The 18,779-nt window shown below is 39.6% G+C and overlaps 1 non-coding gene across 1 annotated transcript; it reads left to right on the top strand.

Moving 5' to 3' along the window:
- The first annotated feature begins 16,533 nt into the window (after positions 1–16,533).
- On the top strand, positions 16,534–16,607 carry TRNAT-UGU (transfer RNA threonine (anticodon UGU)). The gene has a single exon. It is a non-coding gene; the product is annotated as a tRNA-Thr (tRNA).
- The last annotated feature ends 2,172 nt before the right edge of the window (positions 16,608–18,779 follow it).

The raw sequence follows: 18,779 nt of genomic DNA, 5'->3' as shown, positions 1-18,779 counted from the left end.
GTTAGATATTATTGGTACCTCAATCTTTGTTATTGTTTGCATGTGACTCATAAAAAATGCCACACATATCTGGTCTCATGCTTGTGTAACTACTCAGAATGACTGAAAACAGATGCTTAGCACAAGGCATTTTCTTTAGGGTAAAAAATGCCTGGATCCTTGAAGAAAATGACAGTTTTGCTAGACAGGGAAGCAACAACATACGGTAAGTGCTTCTTTCCAAAGAAAGGTAACATTGAAAGTTGAAGAAGGAAAAGATATTTAGTGATAAAAAATATCACTAATAGTTTAGCCTTTTAATTAAAAAAAGAAAACTTTTTAAGGAATTGGATTCCCAAAACCTTTGAAAGAGGATGAAATATTTTTCTACATTCAGTCCGGAAACATCAGTTGGATTATATTTTATTGTTTGTTTTAATAAAATGTTACAGCTTTCCAACAATTTTGTGGTGGGTAGATTTAGAAGACAGTGGTTTAATTCCTCTCCTTCATGATTTACATGCCCTCTTTCCTATCTGATCTTTTAGCATTAAAGAATTTACAATTTTTAATCTTCTACCATTTGTTTTATTGATTGCATAAAGTATTTGCATTTCCCATTTTTAATTTTAAAAAGCAACATATGTGATGGTTTCATATTTATTTCTATAAATATTTAAAGTGGTCTTGGAGAAAACAAACTGAGGGGGATATTAAGAGTATATTTCTAAAAAGAACTAAATTCCATTACTTTTCCTCTAAGAATTCTAAAGTATTGGATATCTGAGGACAGAGTTAGAGTCATTTGGAAGAGATTTTTGGAATCAAGCCTTAGATAACTGAATTAGGTGCCTACATATTTCTGTTGTAAGATTTAGTACCAGCAGGTTGAATTACTTTATATTTTTCAGACTTAGGAATATTAGTCTTTCTTTCCTTCCCTTCTCCCTGTTTGTTTTATTGGCTTAGTGTACATTCTTTTTTACTATTTAATATCTGAAGGAACTCTTTCTGAAAGATGTTAAACTGTAAGTTAAGTTATACAGTGGTAAGTTTCCACAAAGATCTTGGAAGAATTTGCACACATTCCCCATGAGAAAGCTGAAATTCTAGGGCTTAGTCAGAGAGCAAGTTACTGGGTTACACTTCTAGTTTGTATATAACTGTATAACTTAACCTTTAGCTTAACCTCTTTAATTTCCTTCAGCTTCCAACAGCCATAAAGTCTTTTGTTGGGAAGTTCTCTGCTGGTTTATAGTTTTCCTGAGTGAAGCACTGGGGGAGGGCTCACATTTGATTACATTCCTTGGTATTCCATAGTGCACAGGCAACTCGCATATCTCTGCCACCCTAATTAGTGGGTATGCAGACTGATCTTCTGCAAGTCCAACCACCCCTCCCAACACACATATTTTTCAGTCTTTGGACTAACCTTGGGCTTCGGCAAGGTTTATTGTCATAGTTAGGTCTGAGTTTGGGGGAAACAAGAAAAAAAGTGGGAGTTGCAGCTAAGAAGCAAGATGATCTGCACAACTTCATACCCAGGGATCTTCCATACACCCTACCCCAGACCTGCCTAGGTTGGAGGACCTCTTCTCCCTTAGTTTTGGTGGTGAGAAGCTTGAGAGAGAACAAAGCAGTGTGGGGTTTTGCAGCAGGGGGAAGACAGAAAGAAGGGAGGACTTGAGGAATGTTACTGGTACAATCAATCCCTGGGCCTTTGGGGACCCCTACTTTGAGTTGGCTAGCACCTTGGACCCTATGCATGAGTCAGTTAGTCATACTGTGGTGGCAAGCATGTTGCTGTGATGCTGGAAGCTATGCCACCAGTATTTCAGATACCAGCAGGGTCACCCTTGATGCACATGTTTCAGCTGAGCTTCCAGACTAAGAAAGAATAGGAAGAAGGACCTGGTGGTCTACTTATGAAAATATTAGCCGGTGGAAACCTTACGAATAGCAGAGGAACATTGTCTGATACAGTGCCAGAAGATGAGCTCCTCACGTTAGAAGGCACTCAAAATACTACTGGGGAAGGGCTTCCTCCACAAGGTAGAGTCAACCTTAATGATGTGAATGGAGTTAAGCTTTCTGGACCTTCGTTTGCTGATATGGCACGACTCAAAATGAGAAGAAACAGGTGCAAATATCCATTAATAATCAGACTGTGAAATGTATGAAGTATGAACCTATGGAAATCGGAAATTGTCAAAAAAAATGAGATGGAATGCATAAACATCAATATCCTAAGCATTAGTCAGCTGAAATGGACTATTATTGGCCATTTTGCATCAGACTATCTTATGGTCTACTATGCTGGGAATGACAATTTAAAGAGGAATGGTGTTGCATTCATAGTCGAAAACAACATTTCAAGATCTATCCTGAAGTATAGTGTTGTCAGTGATAGGATGATATTCACACACCTACAGGAAGTCCCTTTACACACCAATCACTAAGGCCCTTTACACACCAATCGCTAAGGCCAAAGATGGAGAAATTGAAGATTTTTATGAACTTCTGCAGTTTCAAATTGATCAAACATGCAATTAAAACACATTGATAATTACTGGTGATTGAAATGTGAAAGTTGGAGACGAAGAAGAAGGATCGATAGTTCGAAATATAGCCTTGGTGATAGAAAAGACACCAGAGATACATAACAATTTTGCAAGACCAATGATTTCTTCATTGCAAATATCTTTTCTTAGCAACTTAAATGGCGACTATACATGTGGACCTCACCAGATGGAATACACAGGAATCAAATCAACTACATCTGTGAAAAGAGTCAATGGAGAAGCTAAATATCAGTCAGAAGAAGGCCAGGGGCTGACTGTGGAACAGGTCATTAATTGCTCATATGCAAGTTCATGTTGAAGCTGAAGAAAATTAGAATAAGTCCACAAGAGCCAAGGTATGACCCTGAGTATATCCCACCTGAATTTAGAGACCATCTGAAGAATAGATTTGATGCATTGAACGCTAAAATGACTGAAGACCAAATGAATTATGGAATGACATCAAGGACATTGTATATGAAGGGAGCATTAAAAAGACAGGAAAGAAAGAAAAGACCAAAATGGAAGTTGCTTTTGAGCACAGAGTAACTAAAGCAAAACAGGAAATGATGAAGTAAAAGAGCTGAACAGGTTTCAAAGGGCAGCTCGAGGAGACAAAGTATTATGATGAAATGTGTAAAGACCTGGAGTTAGAAAACCAAAAGAGAAGATGCTGAGCATTTCTCAAGCTGAAAGAACTGAAGAAAAAATTCAAGCCTCGAGTTGCAATATTGAAGGATTCTACAGGGAAAATATTAAACAATGCAGGAAGCACCAAAGAAGATGGAAAGAATACAGAGTCACTGTACCAAAAAGAATTGGTCAATGTTCAGCCATTTCAGGAGATAGCATATGATCAAGAACTGGTGGTGCTGAAGGAAGAAGTTCAAGCTGCACTGAAGGCATTGGTGAAAAACAAGGCTCCAGGAATTGATGGAATACCAACTGAAATGTTTCAACATTTGAATGTAGAGCTGGAGGTGCTCACTCGTCTATGCTAAGAAATTTGGAAGACAGCTACCCGGCCAACCGACTGGAAGAGATCCATATTTGTGACCATTCCAAAGAAAGGTAATCCAACAGAATGCAGAAATTATTGAACAATATCACTAATATCATACACAAGTGAAGTTTTGCTGAAGATCATTCAAAAATGGTTGCAACAGTACATAAAGGAACTGCCAGAAATTCAAGCCAGATGTGGAACAAGGAATATCATTGCTGATGTCAGATAGATCTTGGCTGAGGGCAGAGAATGTCAGAAAGATGTTTACCTGTGTTTTTTTGACTATGCAAAAGCATTCGACTATGTATATCATGACAAATTATTAGTTATGTCACAAAGAATGGGAATTCCAGGACATTTAATTGTGCTCATGAGGAGCCTGTACATAGACGAAGAGGCAGTAGTTGGAACAGAACAAGGGGCTACTGAGAGGTTTAAAGTCAAGGTGTGTGTCAGGGTTGTATCTTTTCATTATACTTATTCAATAAGTATGCTGAGCAAATAATCTGAGAAACTGGACTGTATGGAGAAAAATACGGCATCAGGATTGGAGGAAGACTTATTAACAACCTTTGGTATGCAGATGATACAAAGTTGCTTGCTGAAAGTGAAGAGGACTTTGAGCACTTACTGATGAAGATCAAAGATGACAGCCTTCGGTATGGATTACACCTCAATATAAAACAAAAATCTTCACAACTGGACCAATAAGCAACATGAAGATAAATGGAGAAAATATTGAAGTTGTCAAGGATTTAATTTTACTTGGATCCACAATCAGCAACCATAGAAGCAGCAGTCAAGAAATCAAATGTCACATTGCATTGGGCAAATCTGCTCCAAAAGATCTCTTTGAAGTGTTAAAAAGCCAATACGTCATTTTAAGGACTAAGGTGAACCTGACCCAAGATATGGTATTTTCAATTGACTCATATGGATGTGAAAGCTGGACAACGAAAAAGGAATGCTGAAGAAAAATTGGTGACTTTGAATTATGGTGTTGATGAAGAATATTGTATATACCATGGACTGCCAGAAAAATGAACAAATCTGTCTTGGAAGAAATACAGCTAGAAAGCTCCTTAGAAGCAAGGATAGCAAGAATTCGTCTCACATATTTTGTATGTGCTATCAGAAGAATCACTCCCTGGAGAAGGATATCATGCTTAGTAAAGTAGAAGGTAATCAAAAAAGAGGAAAACTCTCAATGAGATGAATTGACACAGTGGTTGCAACAACGGGCTCAAGCATAACAATAATTATGAGGATGGTACAGGACCTGGCAGTGTTTCCTTCTGTTGTACACAGGGTTGCTATGAGTCAAAACCAACTCAATGGCACCTAACAACAATAACAGCACCTAGGAACACTTCAGAGGCCCAAAAGAATCCTAGACGAGATGTTAAAGGCATCCCTGTTAGGAAGAGCTCCCTTCTCCCATGTGGCTATGCACTTTACATAGTGAGTCTGTTAGGAACTTTGATAATTAGATGGGGGCTCTTAAGCCCAGTTTCTACTACTCCTGGGATTTCCTAAATGATTACTTCCAGAATGCATTTGCCAATGTTCACCAAGATAGAAAAAATAATATGAAAATTCCAAACACTACACAGTTAGAAATTACTAAATTAGGAGATGAGATATTTATTTACTGGTTCAAAGAACCTCCTGTATTTTTTGTATTCTGATAAATTTGTGCTAAATTGAATTTACAGTCAACTTGTTATTAAGATTAAGACAATTATAGTTATCTTAATCTATTAAACCATGGATTCATTAAACAACATAAAAAAGGAAAAAGAATGAGACTGTTTATGGACTGTATGACTTTTAAGAGTCTGTGATTCTACTGTGTCTGCGCCTTGGAGGCTAGGACTCTGAAAGAATGCAAAGTTGTTTTCAATGTTGTATTTTCTCTCAGAGTTAAAATGCAGATTAATTTCTGGCTGAAATCTTTTTTGCACCTTTGGGAAGGCAAAATTTCCAAATTACCAGTTTTCTGTCTGAAAGACCTTCTGTCATTTAATATGAGGAACAAAACATGAACTCAGAATGGCAGTAGAACAGAGGAATTCAGGGTTCTGTAGGCTGGGAAAAGGTGGCCAGAGGTAAGAATGCATAAGTGAACAGAAGTCAGTTCAGAAAGATAAAACAAGTTGAGGAATTTAGCCTTAATCCTGGAGACATTAGGTAATCACAGGAGGGATGATAAGCAGAGGGTGACTTGAAGTATATTTTAGCATGATTTCTCTGGCTACAGTGTGAAAAATAGATGGGGGTGGTGGAGGCAGGAGACCAAGGAGGATTTTGTAATGAAATAGATTCTAATAACGGCCTGAGCTGCAGAAATGGTAGTAGGGATAAAAGGATGTGGCCGTACTTGAAAGGATTAATAATAGAAAGGTTCCAGTTTGCAACTCTATTGAATACACTGATAGAGTTTTCACGCAGAGTTACAGTTTTGTCTAAAATTTGTGTATATGAGCAACGAGTCAACATTTGCTAAGAAACATAAAAAAAAAAAGATGGAAAAAACTTGCATTATATCAAAGCTTATTATAAAGCTATAGTGCTTAAGACAAAAAAAAAAAAAAGGGGTGGTATTAAAACAGAAATAGACAAAAAAAACCATTGGAATAGAATAAGGATCCCAGAAATAATCCTGTAGATACATGGAAACTTGATATATGGCAGAACTATTGCTACTTCATGGGGGGAAAAATGATTATCCATTTGGAAGAAAATGACGTTTTCTAAATATGTTAAAGACTTAAATGTGAAAGGCAAAGCTATAAAACTTTCCAAAGAAAATATGGGAGAACCTCTTTCTGAATTTGAAGAAATTATTTCTTAAGATGCAAAAACACAAACGACAAATAATAAATCTAGCTACATTCAAACAATTAACTTTTGTTTATCATGCAGTTATTGTTGTTAGCTGTCCTCAAGTCATTTTTGACTCACAGTGACGCTATGCACAGCAGAACGAAACACTGCCCGGTCCTGCACCATCCTTACAATCATTATCATGTTTGAGTCCGTTGTTGCAGCCACTATGTCAATCCATCTCACTGGCGGTCTTCCTCTTTCTCACTGACCCACTACTTATCAAGCATCATGTCCCTTTCCAGGACTGGTCCCTCCTGATAACGTGTCCAAAGTATGTGAGACAAAGATTCACCATCCTCACTTCCCAGGAGCACTCTGGCTGTATTTCACCCAAGACAGACTTGTTTGTTCTTCTGACAGTCCATGGTATATCCAATATTCTTCACCAATACCATTATTCAAAGACATCAATTCTTTGGTCTTCCTTATTCATTGTCCAGCTTTCACATGCATATGAGGCAATTGGAAATATCGTGGCTTGGGTCAGGCACACCTTAGTCCTCAAAGACACCTCTTTGTTTTTTAACACTTTAAAGAGGTCTTTTGCAGCAGATTTGTCCAATGCAATACTTCATTCAATTTTCTGACTGCTGCTTCCATGGGTGCTAATTGTGGATCCGAGTAAAGTGAAATCCTTGACAACTTTAATATTTTCTCCATTTATCGTGATGTTGCTTATCAGTCCAGTTTGAGAATTTTTGTTTTCTTTACGTTGAAGAGTAGCCCACACAGAAGGCTGTAGTCTTTGATCTTCATAAGCAAGTGCTTCAAGTCCTCTTCACCTTATGCAAGCAAGATTGTGTCATCTGCATATCATAAGTTGTTATTGAGCCTTCCTCCGATGCTGATGCCCTGTTCTTCTTCATATAGTCCAGCTTCTCATGTTATTCACTCAGCATACAGATTGAATAAGTATGGTGAAACAATGCAACCCTGAAACCGTAAAATGTGAAATAACTAAGCAAAAACTAGAAGCATATATCTGCAACACATATACTTCACGAAGGATTATTATCCAAAATATCAAGAATTACTGCAAGACAATAATAAAATATACAAACAACTAAGCAGAGAAATTAATGCAACAGCACTTCAAAGAAGAGAAAACCTGAATGGCCAACAGACCTATAAAAAGCTACTCAAAATAATTTGTAATCATGGAAATGTATATTTAGATTACAATGAAATACTGCTTTACAACACCCAAGTGTAGACAAAAGTGTGGATCAACTATAACCCCTACACTAGGGATCTTATGTGCATATTGGTACAACCACTTTGGAAAACAATTTGACATTATCTAGTAAAGTTAAAGCAGCCCTGGTGGCACATACTAACCAGAAAGATCAGCACTTGGAGACTACCAGCTGCTCCTCAGGACAAAGATGTGGCAGCCTGCTTCTGTAAAGATTTACAGCTTTGCATAACTGGATATCCATCTGCAAAAAAATGAAACAAGACACATACATCACTCCATGCTCAAAAACTAACTCAAAATGGATCAAAGACTTAATATAAAATCTGAAACGATAAAGATCATGGAAGAAAAAATAGGGATAACATTAAGAGCCCTAATACATGGCATGAACAGTATAGAAAACATTATAAAGAATGTAGAAGAAAAACTAGATAACTGGGAGCTCCTAAAAATCAAACCCTTATGCTCGTCTAAAGACTTCACCAAAAGAGTAAAAAGACTACCTACAAACTGCAAGAAAGTTTTTAGCTATGACATTTCTGATCAGCGCCTCATCTCTTAAATCTACATGATACTGCAAAAAGACAAATAACCCAATTAAAAAATGGGCAAAAGATATGAATAGACACTTCACTGAAGAAGGTAGCTAACAGGTAGGTAACAGATATATGAGGAAATGTGCACCATCATTAGCCATTAGAGAAATGCAGATCAAAACTACAATGAGATTTCATCTCGCTCCAACTAGGCTGGCATTAATTCAAAAAACACAAAATAATAAATGTTGGAGAGGCTGTGGAGAGATTGGAACACTTATAGACTTCTGGTGGGAATGTAAAATGGTACAACCACTTTGGAAATCAATTTGGCACTTCCTTAAAAAGCTAGAAATAGAACTACCATACGATACAGCAATCCCACTCCTTGAAATATATCCTAGAGAAATAAGGGCCTTTACATGAACAGATATATGCACATCCATGTTTATTGCAGCACTGTTTACAATAGCAAAAAGATGGAAGCAACCAAGGTGCTCATCAACGGATGAATGGATAAATAAATTATGGTATATTCACACAATGGAATACTATGCATTGATAAAGAACAGTGAGGAATCTGTGAAACATTTCATAACATGGAGGAACCTGGAAGGTATTATGCTGAGTGAAATTAGTTGCAAAAGGACAAATATTATATAAGACCACTATTATAAAAACTTCAGAAATGGTTTAAACTAAGAAGAAAACATTCTTTTGTGGTTATGAGGGGGGGGAGGGAGGGAGGGAGGATGGGAGAGGAGCATTCACTAATTAGATAGTAGATAAGAACTACTTTAGGTGTAGGGAAAGACAGCACACAATACAGGGGAGGTCAGCACAATTGGACTAAACCAAAAGCAAAGAAGTTTCCTGAATAAACTGAATGCTTTGAAGGCCAGCGTAGCAGGGGCAGGGATCTGGGGACCAGGGTTTCAGGGGACATCTAAGTCAATTGGCATAATAAAATCTATTAAGAAAACATTCTGCATCCCACTTTGAAGAGTGGCGTCTGGGGTCTTAAATGCTAGCAAGCAGCCATCTAAGATGTATCAATTGGTCTCAACCCACCTGCATCAAGGGAGAGCGAAGAATACCAAGGACACAAGGCGATTATGAGCCCAAGAGACAGAAAAAGCCACATGAACCCGAGACTACATCATCCTGAGACCAGAAGAACTAGATGGTGCCTGGCTACAACTGATGACTGCCCTGACAGCGAACACAACAGAGAACCCCTAAGGGAGCAGGAGAGCAGTGGGATGCAGATCCCAAATTCTCATAAGACCAGACTTAATGGTCTGACTGATACTAGAAGGACCCCGGTGGTCATGGCCCCCAGACCTTCTGTTGCCCCAGGACAGGAACCATTCCCGAAGCCAACTCTTCAGACATGGATTGGACTGGACAATGGATTGGAGAGGGATGCTGGTGAGGAGTGAGCTTCCTGGGTCAGGTGGACACTTGAGACTATGTTGGCATCTCCTGCCTGGAGGGGATATGAGAGGGTGGAGGGGGTTAGAAGCTGGCAAAATGGACACGAAAGGAGAGAATGGGGGGAGAGGGCGGGCTGTCTCATTAGGGGGAGAGTAATTGGGAGAGTGTAGCAAGGTGTATGTGGTTTTTTGTGTGAGAGACTGACTTGATTTGTGAATTTTCACTTAAAGCACAATAAAAATTATTAAAAAAAAGATTTACAGCCTTGGAAACCCTATGGTGGGGGGGCATTCTATTCTGTCCTATAGGGTCACATGAATCAGAATCGACTCAGCAACTGTGGGGTTAAAAAAAAAAAAGTTAGTAAAGTTAAAAAGAACCCTGGCGGTGAAGTGCTTAAGAACTTAGCTACTGACTAAAAGGTGGGAGGCTCCAGCACACCAGCCACTCCTCAGGAGCAAGAGGTGACAATCTGGTTTCATAAAGATTATAGCCTTGGACATCCTATGGGGAAGCTATGAGTTGGAATCGACTTGATGGCAATAGGTTTGCTTTTTGAGTTTAGTAAAGTTGAAGGTGTGCATGCCCTACAAACTTCTGAGCATCTCTAGAAGCCATATAATTGAATATTTATAACATCACTGTTTATAAAAGCTCACACTGGAAATAGCTCAAATGTCCATTCACAGGAAAATGAGTAAATAATTCATGCTAAACTTATCAACAACTAAGATACAGTAGTAAAAATGAGTGATCAATGAAGAAAATCAAAGACACAAGAAAAATATTAGTCCAAAGGACTAACGAACCACATGAACCACAGCCTCCACCAGCCTGAGTCCAGAAGAACTAGAAGGTGCCGGCTACCATCACTGATTAACAGGGATCACAACAGAGGGTTCCGGATATAAAGCAGGAGAAAAATGGAAAACAAAATTCAAATTCAAGAAACAAACAAACAAAAAGACCCCCAGACTTACTGATCTGACAGAGACTGGAGGATCCCCTGAAACTATGGCCCCGGACACCCTAATAACTCAGAACTGAAGTCACCCCCAAAGTCCACTTTTCAGCCAACGATTAGGCAGGCCTATAAAACAAACAATAATACATGTGAAGAATGTGTTTCTCGGTTCAATCAAATATATGAGACCAAATGGACAATACCTGCCCAAAAGGAAAGAGAAGGCAGGAAAGTACAGGAAAACTGGACAGATGGACATAGAGAACAGGGGCGAAAAAAGAAAGGGGGAGAGTGCTAACACATTGTGTGGATTGCAACCAAAGTCACATAAAAATTTGTGTACAGATTTTTGAATGAGAAACTGATAGGGAAGAAAAAGGGACTGAGCCCCTAGACAAGGAGCCCTGCATCATCTACAACTTGCAACTTACTTACAAAAATTATGTGCTTGGCTAAGTACACAAAACCCCCATCCTTTTTGTGTGATGAGGAAAGAACAGTGTGCTCCCTTGTAAGATGTTTTTCAGAGGAACTGGCCCTGGAACAGGCACAGATATCCGCACCGTGACTGACGGATGACTACTGCCTGGTGATTCCAGAAAACCCATAAGCAAAAATGACACAATTACCCTACCCTAAACTATTATACCTGTGGCCTCTCTGACTCTGACGAGTCAGTCTTTTAGAGAGGCTTAGTTCTTCACTGACTCCTTTTGCTTGACTCGAACAAAATAAAGCTTCCTGAAGATACAGTTTTGTCTTTCACATGTATTCTTACTGGGGAAAAAATAAGGGCCTTTTGTGTCAGATTGGCAATTGGTAACAAAACTAATTTGCGCTGTAAACTTTCACTTAAAACACAATAAATTTTTTTTAAAAAAATAAACAAAAAGCCTGGTACTAGTATAACAATAGACACATAGACCAATGGAATAGAATTGAGAGTCCAGAAATAAACCCACACATCTATGGTCAACTGATTTTTGACAAGGGTGCTAAGTCCATTCAATGGGGGAAAGAAGAGTCTCTTCAATAAATGGTGCTGGGAGAATTGGATTTCCTCATGCAGAAAAATGAAATAGGATTCATGCCTCACACCATACTCCAAAACAAATTCAAAATGGATTAAGGACCTAAACGTGCACACTAAAACCATAAAATTCTTAGAAGAAAAAGCAGAGGCAATGTTGTCAGGGCTAGCTTTTAACAACGGATTATCTAATATAATAACAAAAGCAAAAACAGCAAAAGACAAAGTAAATAGTAGGACTTCACAAATATTAAAAAATTTGTTCATCAGAAGACTAACAAAAAAGTAAAAAGATAAGCTACCAACTGGGAGAATATCTTTGGAAAGCATGTATCTGACAAGAACCTAACAATCAAATATACACAAAACTTTGACAACTTAACAAGACAAAAAACCTAATCATAAAATAGACAAAAGGCTTGAATACACATTTCACCAAATTTCACCAAGAGGATATTCAAATGGCCACCAAACACATGAAGAGATAGATGTTCCACGTCATTAGCCATCAGAGAGATGCAAATCCAAACCACAATGAGATACAATTTCACTCCCGCTAGGATGGCTAAGATTAAAAAAAAAACAAAAAACACAGAATATAATTGTTATGGATTGAGTAGTGTCTCCCAAAAATGTCTGTGAACTTTGCTAGGCCATGACTCCCAGTAAGTTGTGGTTTTGTGATCTGATGTAATTATCCTATATGTTGCAAATTCTAACCTCTATGGTGTTAATGAGGCAGGGTTAGAGGCAGTTATGTTAATGAGGTAGAACACAATCTACAGGATTAGGTTGTATCTTGAGTACATCTCTTTTGAGATATAAAAGAGGGAAGTGAACAGAGAGGAGAGGGACCTCATTACCAACAGGAAAGAAGAGCCAGCAGTGGAGCACATCTTTGGACCTACGGTCCCTGTGCTGAGAAGCCCTTAGACCCAGGGGAAGATTGATGACAAGGACCTTCCCCAAGAACAGACATAGAAAAAAAGCCTTCCCCTGAAGCTGGCACACCAAATTCAGACTTATAACCTCCTAGACTGTTAGAGAATAAACTTCTGTGTGTTAAAGCCACCCACTTGTTATTACTGTTATAGCAGCACTAGATAACTAAGATAATAACAAATGTTGGCAAGGATATGGGGAAATTGGAACTCTTACCCATTGGTGGGAATGCACAATGATACAGCTATTGTGGAAAACATTGTGCCATTTCCTCAAAAAACTAAAACTAGAACTACCATGTGACCCAGAAATTCCAGTCCTAAGTATATACCCCAAAGACTAGAAAACAGAGATTCAAACAGAAACTCGTACACCAATTTTCATTGTAGCACTATTCACAATAGCCAAAGGTGGAAACAACTTAAATGCCCATCAAAAGGTGAATGGATAAACAAAATGTGATACATACATACAATGAAATACTACTTAACCAGTAGGAGAAATGAAGTCTTGATACATGCTACAATATGGATGGAGCTAGAAAACATTATGTTAGGTGAAAGAAGTCACTTAGTTATTGCATTGAACAAATATTGTATGACTCCACTTATATAAAAATACAAGAAAAGACAAATGGATAGAGAACAAAGTTAATTAGTGGTTACCAGGGGTGATCAAACCTAAACCCACTGCCATCGAGTCGATTCCAACTCATAGCGACCCTATAGGATAGAGTAGAACTGCCCCATAGAGTTTCCAAGGAGCGCCTGGAGGATTTGAACTGCCAACCCTTTGGTTAGCAGCCATAGCACTTAACCACTATGCCACCAGGGTTTCCCCAGGGGTGATAGGGAGGAGGAGAATGGAAAGTTAACAGCGATGAAAATATCATGTTGATTGAAGATAGAGTTGCACATTAGTCTAATTGTCAATAAATTGTACACCTGTTGAATTGGCATAAGTTGTGTGATTGATATTTTATGGATTGAATTGTGTCCCCCAAAAATGTGTGTCAACTTGGCTAGGCCATGATTCCCAGTATTGTGTGATAGTCTACCATTTTGTGATCTGATGTGACTGTCCTATGTGTTGCAAACACTAACCTCTACAATGTCAGTGAGGCAGGATTGGAGGCAGGGCTCAACTTACAAGACTAGGTTGTATCTTGAGTCAATCTCTTTTGAGATATAAAAGAAAGAATCAAGCAGAGAGGAGAGAGACCTCATGCCACCAAAAAAGAAGCACCAGGAGCAGAGCATGACCTTTGGACCTGGGGTCCCTGCGCTGAGAAGCTCCATACCAGGGGAAGACTGATGACAAGGACTTTCCCCTAGAACCAACAGAAAGAGAAAGATTTCCCCAGGAGCTGGTGCCCTGAATTTGGACTTCTAGCCCCCTCTCTGTGAAAGAATAAATTTCTGTTTGTTAAAGCCATCCACTTGTGATATTTCTGCTATAGCAGCACTAGATAACTAAGATGGATACATTTACAACAATGACAAAAAAAAAAGAGCAGCTGCTGAAGCTGATTATGTACACCAGAAACCTCATGGGGTTTTGTTTCTTGGTTTGGGTGTTTAGGGACATGGTTTCATGGGACATCCCAGTTAATTGGCCTAGTAATACGTTTAGTGTCTCTGTTCTACCTCCTAGCTTGATGCATAGTACATGGGATCTTAAAAGCTTGCAAATGGCCGTCTAAGGAAAAACAATTGGTCTCTATTCGTCTGGAACAACAGAGGAAAAAGGAGAGTCAGGAAGAGGAGGAGGATATGGAATGTGTGGCTAATTGTCTCCATGAACAATTGCCTCATTTGCCATGAGACCAGAACTGGATGGTGCCTGGCTACCATTACTGAACATTTTGATCAAAGATTCCATAGACGAATCCTAAACAAAAGGGGGAAAATGCAGAACAGAATTTTAAATTCTCATGGACTCCAGACTTCCTGGAGCCACGAAGTTTGGATGAACCCCTGAAACTATTATAGTCTGAACCTATGAATGCCAGTAAATTTCTATTAGTCCTTAAACTAGCCCAAGCCAGTTTTGGCCCGCCCTGCATGTGCAGAAGGGCCAGCTGTGATCCCTAATTGAGCTCAGTGGAGGACACAGCAACAGGAGGAAAATATCAGAAGGAAAATCATCACCCAGACCCTATTCCTAAGCAAGAGGTCCGACAAGAACCACATCACCTCCTGTTTCCCGGCAGCCTTCTAGAATTTTCCCTCCCTAAAAAAAAAAAAAATTTTTTTTTTTTTTTTTTAGTACACCTGCTCAGCCACCATCTTGCTGCCCAAATCACATATAAGCTCTGCTTCGCTGTAGTTTGGGGAGCCGAATCTGAGGAACTTCCTCCTGGCTCCCTGCTCTGCTCATTGCAGTAAAGTTACTTTCTCTTTCTCAAATGCCAGTGTCCAGATAACTGGCAAGTCTGAGCACGCTGGACAAGAGTGACACTATTGCCCTGAGATCATCTTTAAACCTTAAACCAAAAATATCCTCAAAGCCTTCTTTAAACCGAACAATGGTTTAGCTTAACTAGTAAAAAATGTCTGCCTTAAGCATTATGCCCTTTAAGAACCATCTATATGGGATCAAATTGACAATAGCAGCTGGAAAAATTGGACTGGAACCTTAGGGAGGCAGTGCATTTATGTTGATGGGAGAGGAACAACTCAGAAAAGGAGGGTGAGAACGGTTGCACAACTCAAGGAATGTAATCAATGTCACTGAATGGTACATGTAAAAACTGTTGAATTGGTGTATGTTTTGCTATGTATATTCTCAACAACAACAAAATAAATTAAATTATGTATATAGGAAAAAAGAGTGATCACTGAGAGAACATTTTGGGGATGATGGAAATATTCTGTATCTTCATTTTCATGGTGGTTACGTAGGAATAACCAAAAGTCTTTGAGCCATATAATTAAAATGGGTGCATCTTATTGTATGTAAATTATACCTCAATAAAGTTGACTTTAAAAACGAGTGACCTACAATTATGCACATTAACATAGATTACTTTTAAGAATATAATTTTGAAAGAAAAATCCAAGTTGCAGAAAAATATACGTTGTTCCATTTATTTTAAAAAGACTATGCAAATTTAGAAAAGTGTGAAGAACTGAACAACGTAAATTTGAGAAATTCTGGTAAAAACATAAAGAAACCACACACTGGATATTACGGTAAAGGTTTTTTTATTGTTGTTTTAAAGGTGCGTGTGTGTTTGGGGGAGACTTCTTCCTATGCCTAATTCTGAAAATACTGCCTTTTTACATGGTAACTGACTTGGGTAAGGTATCATCGCCTAATGACTGGGGTGATAAGGAGAGAGGATTTTTGAATGAAAATGATAAATTAGCGCTTAAATAATGAGCAGAGGTTTTCTAAAGTTTAAAGACGATTTAAAAATAATAATAATAAAGATTCTGCCATGGGCTGTGTTCAAGGATAAAGTTGGAAATTAAGGATAGGGTGAATGCGCCCCTCGGAGGTCAGCTCACGGGAATTCATACATTCCTGGCCTCAAATATTCCCTTCACAGGGGTTCAGAACTCAAAGGGCGGGATTCCTCCACAGGCCGCTGTGGCTATCCTGTCTCAGAATTCTATCCTTTCCCCACGACTCAGCCAATGTCAGGAGCTGCATGGTTCAGCGACCGGAGGGTCGTGAGGGCAGGAATCACATGGGACACTAGGAATGAAGCCACTGAGAGAAATGAGGACCTTGGTGGTCATTTTCTGATGGGTGAGAAAAAGGAGCACAGGTTGTAAGCATCTCAATGGTAAACTGTTTCTCAGTCTTCAAGGTCCTTCCAAGTACGTACTACAATGATTGCTAAGAAGCTGAAATTGGACTCATGTTAAATAATTTTAATAGAATATTAAACAAAACAAAACACATACACACATTGATTGCAATAGCGATACCTTTGTTCTTGGAAAGTAAATAAAAAGCACTTTTAGAAACCACCAAGCGTCTTGGCTCCATGGCTTAGTTGGTTAAAGCGCCTGTCTTGTAAACAGGAGATCCTGGGTTCGAATCCCAGTGGGGCCTTGCAGTGGTATTTTAGTGACCGTTTATTTACTACTAAAAAGAAAAGAAAATGTCTCGGTGACAGGATCACAACATCCTTGCCCCTACCCCAATCCCCGGAAGAGACAGGATTCCAAGAGACAAGTTTAAATATCAGTAACTCGTTTCACCCCACTGAAAAAAGGGCGAATATCGTTTCCTGGGGAAATTAATCTATCCCAACCCACTTTGTGGCACCATTGTCACAGGAGGGGTCTTCAGGTGAACTCCGATTGCCCAGGGCGCGGGGATGGACTGGGCATGAAACCTCTCCAAATTATAACCGTTTGCTTGCTGCAGCGACCAGGCGTTCGATTGTTGCTTCAAACTGCGGCTTAGGCTTAAGAACAAGTACTGTGACTATTTCTGAGGTTTTTCCGGAATTTTTTTTTTTAAGAATTTACAACTCAACTATGTCAATGATTATTAAGAGAAGCAGAGTGTTTTGGAGACAATTCTAGCGCTTCCGTGTTGACAAGACAGTGCAGTCTGCCTAGGGCGTACGGACGCTTTTCCCTTTCCCTGGTCCCCATCTTCGAGGACACCCATACAGGGAATATTGTGCTTCAGTTGTGCCTGGTATAAGCGCGAAGTTCTCAGCCATGTTTGTTCAATGAATAAATAAAGATGGAATGAATGAATGGTGCCTCAGATTAGTGTTGTGTCCCCGTGTTTCTTATTCTCAGGGTCCACTTTGAAGAGTCTTGGTTCAGTAAAATATTTTCTACTGGGAATGACATCTCAAATTCTCGGTGGTTCCAGTCTGCTATTCTCAAAATAGCAGAGCTTTAAGAGTAAAATGGAGAAAAAGCAGAGCAGACCTTCCAGACCCTCGGAGATGATGCCTCCACCAATCGAAATGAAGAATGAAGCGACACGTGACACCGTCTCTCCTCGCTCCCCTTCCGCCGCCCCGCCGTCCTCCCTTCCTGCCCTTTCTTCTCTGGCTTAGTGGTGAGGAGTTGCCCCGCCCGGCAGGTGGTGGAGCAGAGTCTGACATTGACGAAAGCTCCTTTACTCCGTGTGGTTTTGGGTCTTTCTGAGGCACTTTACCATCTTAATCGTTGGAAAATAAAGAACCCTCAGCTATGATTTGCAGTAGCCTCCTTCCTGTTGGGTGGTTTTTAGTTTCTGCCTGAGCCTTTCCTCGGCCCCAACCTCGCATCGTTACCCTCACCACTTAGTCTAACTTTTAAATTGGCACTTTCTAAAAGGAAATTCACCGTTCTACCCTTACCTGCATCCTGATATAGAGCTTCCATCACTCTGCATCTCTAACCCTGTCCTCTTAAAAATCAAAACAAAACAAAAAAACCCAAACCCTTGCGACCTGGTAGGGCCGTGTGGAACTACCTCATAGGGCCTTCAGGGAGTGACTGGTGGACTCAAACTGCCAATCTTTTGGTTAACAGCCATAGCTCTTAACCACTGTGACACCAGGGCTCCCAGTGTTCTCTGAGCATACATAATTGACTCATAAGTGGAGTCCATTGGGAGAGACCCGCCATGAGTCTCAGGGAGCGGGAGTGAGGATAGGGTGAAAAGTAGTGGAATACCGGGAGCACTTCGAAACCTGAGGCCCACCACGCCCCTCTCTGACGAGGACTAGGAGCTCACTACTTTCCGCCATGTTCTCGGCTTCTCATTGGTTCCTACTCCTCAGAGACAGAATTCATACATTCCTAGCCTCAAATACTCCTTCCGCAGAGGTTCAGAGTGCAAAGGACGGGATAGCCCACTGTGGCTATACTGTACTTGTCTCCGAATCCCATTCTCTCCCGAGGACTCAGCCGACGTCAGGAGCTGCATGGCTCTCAGTTGCTGGAGCCACGTTTGTTCAATGAGTAAAGAAATGTGGAATGAATGAATGGTGCCTCAGATTACGTTTGTGACCCCATGTTTCTTATCCTTGCATGAAAAACAACAAGCTGCAGAATAATTCCCCCAGTATGATTTCATTTCTGTACACTTAAAAACACAAAACTATATTGTTTGTGGATATAAGTACATTGATTAAAGCAGAAAACAGGGAAAAAAGGACACAAAAAAGGACAGTTACTATAGGATAGTAACTGCTTCTGGAGAGCGAGTGGGAATATAGGAATACCTGGATCTTAATGTCTTGTTTCTTAAAATTGAAATAGAATCTTTCTC

Source organism: Elephas maximus, chromosome 1 (assembly GCF_024166365.1).
Source record: "Elephas maximus indicus isolate mEleMax1 chromosome 1, mEleMax1 primary haplotype, whole genome shotgun sequence".
NCBI classification, from domain to species: domain Eukaryota; kingdom Metazoa; phylum Chordata; class Mammalia; order Proboscidea; family Elephantidae; genus Elephas; species Elephas maximus.
This window is presented reverse-complemented; position numbering and strand designations above follow the sequence as displayed.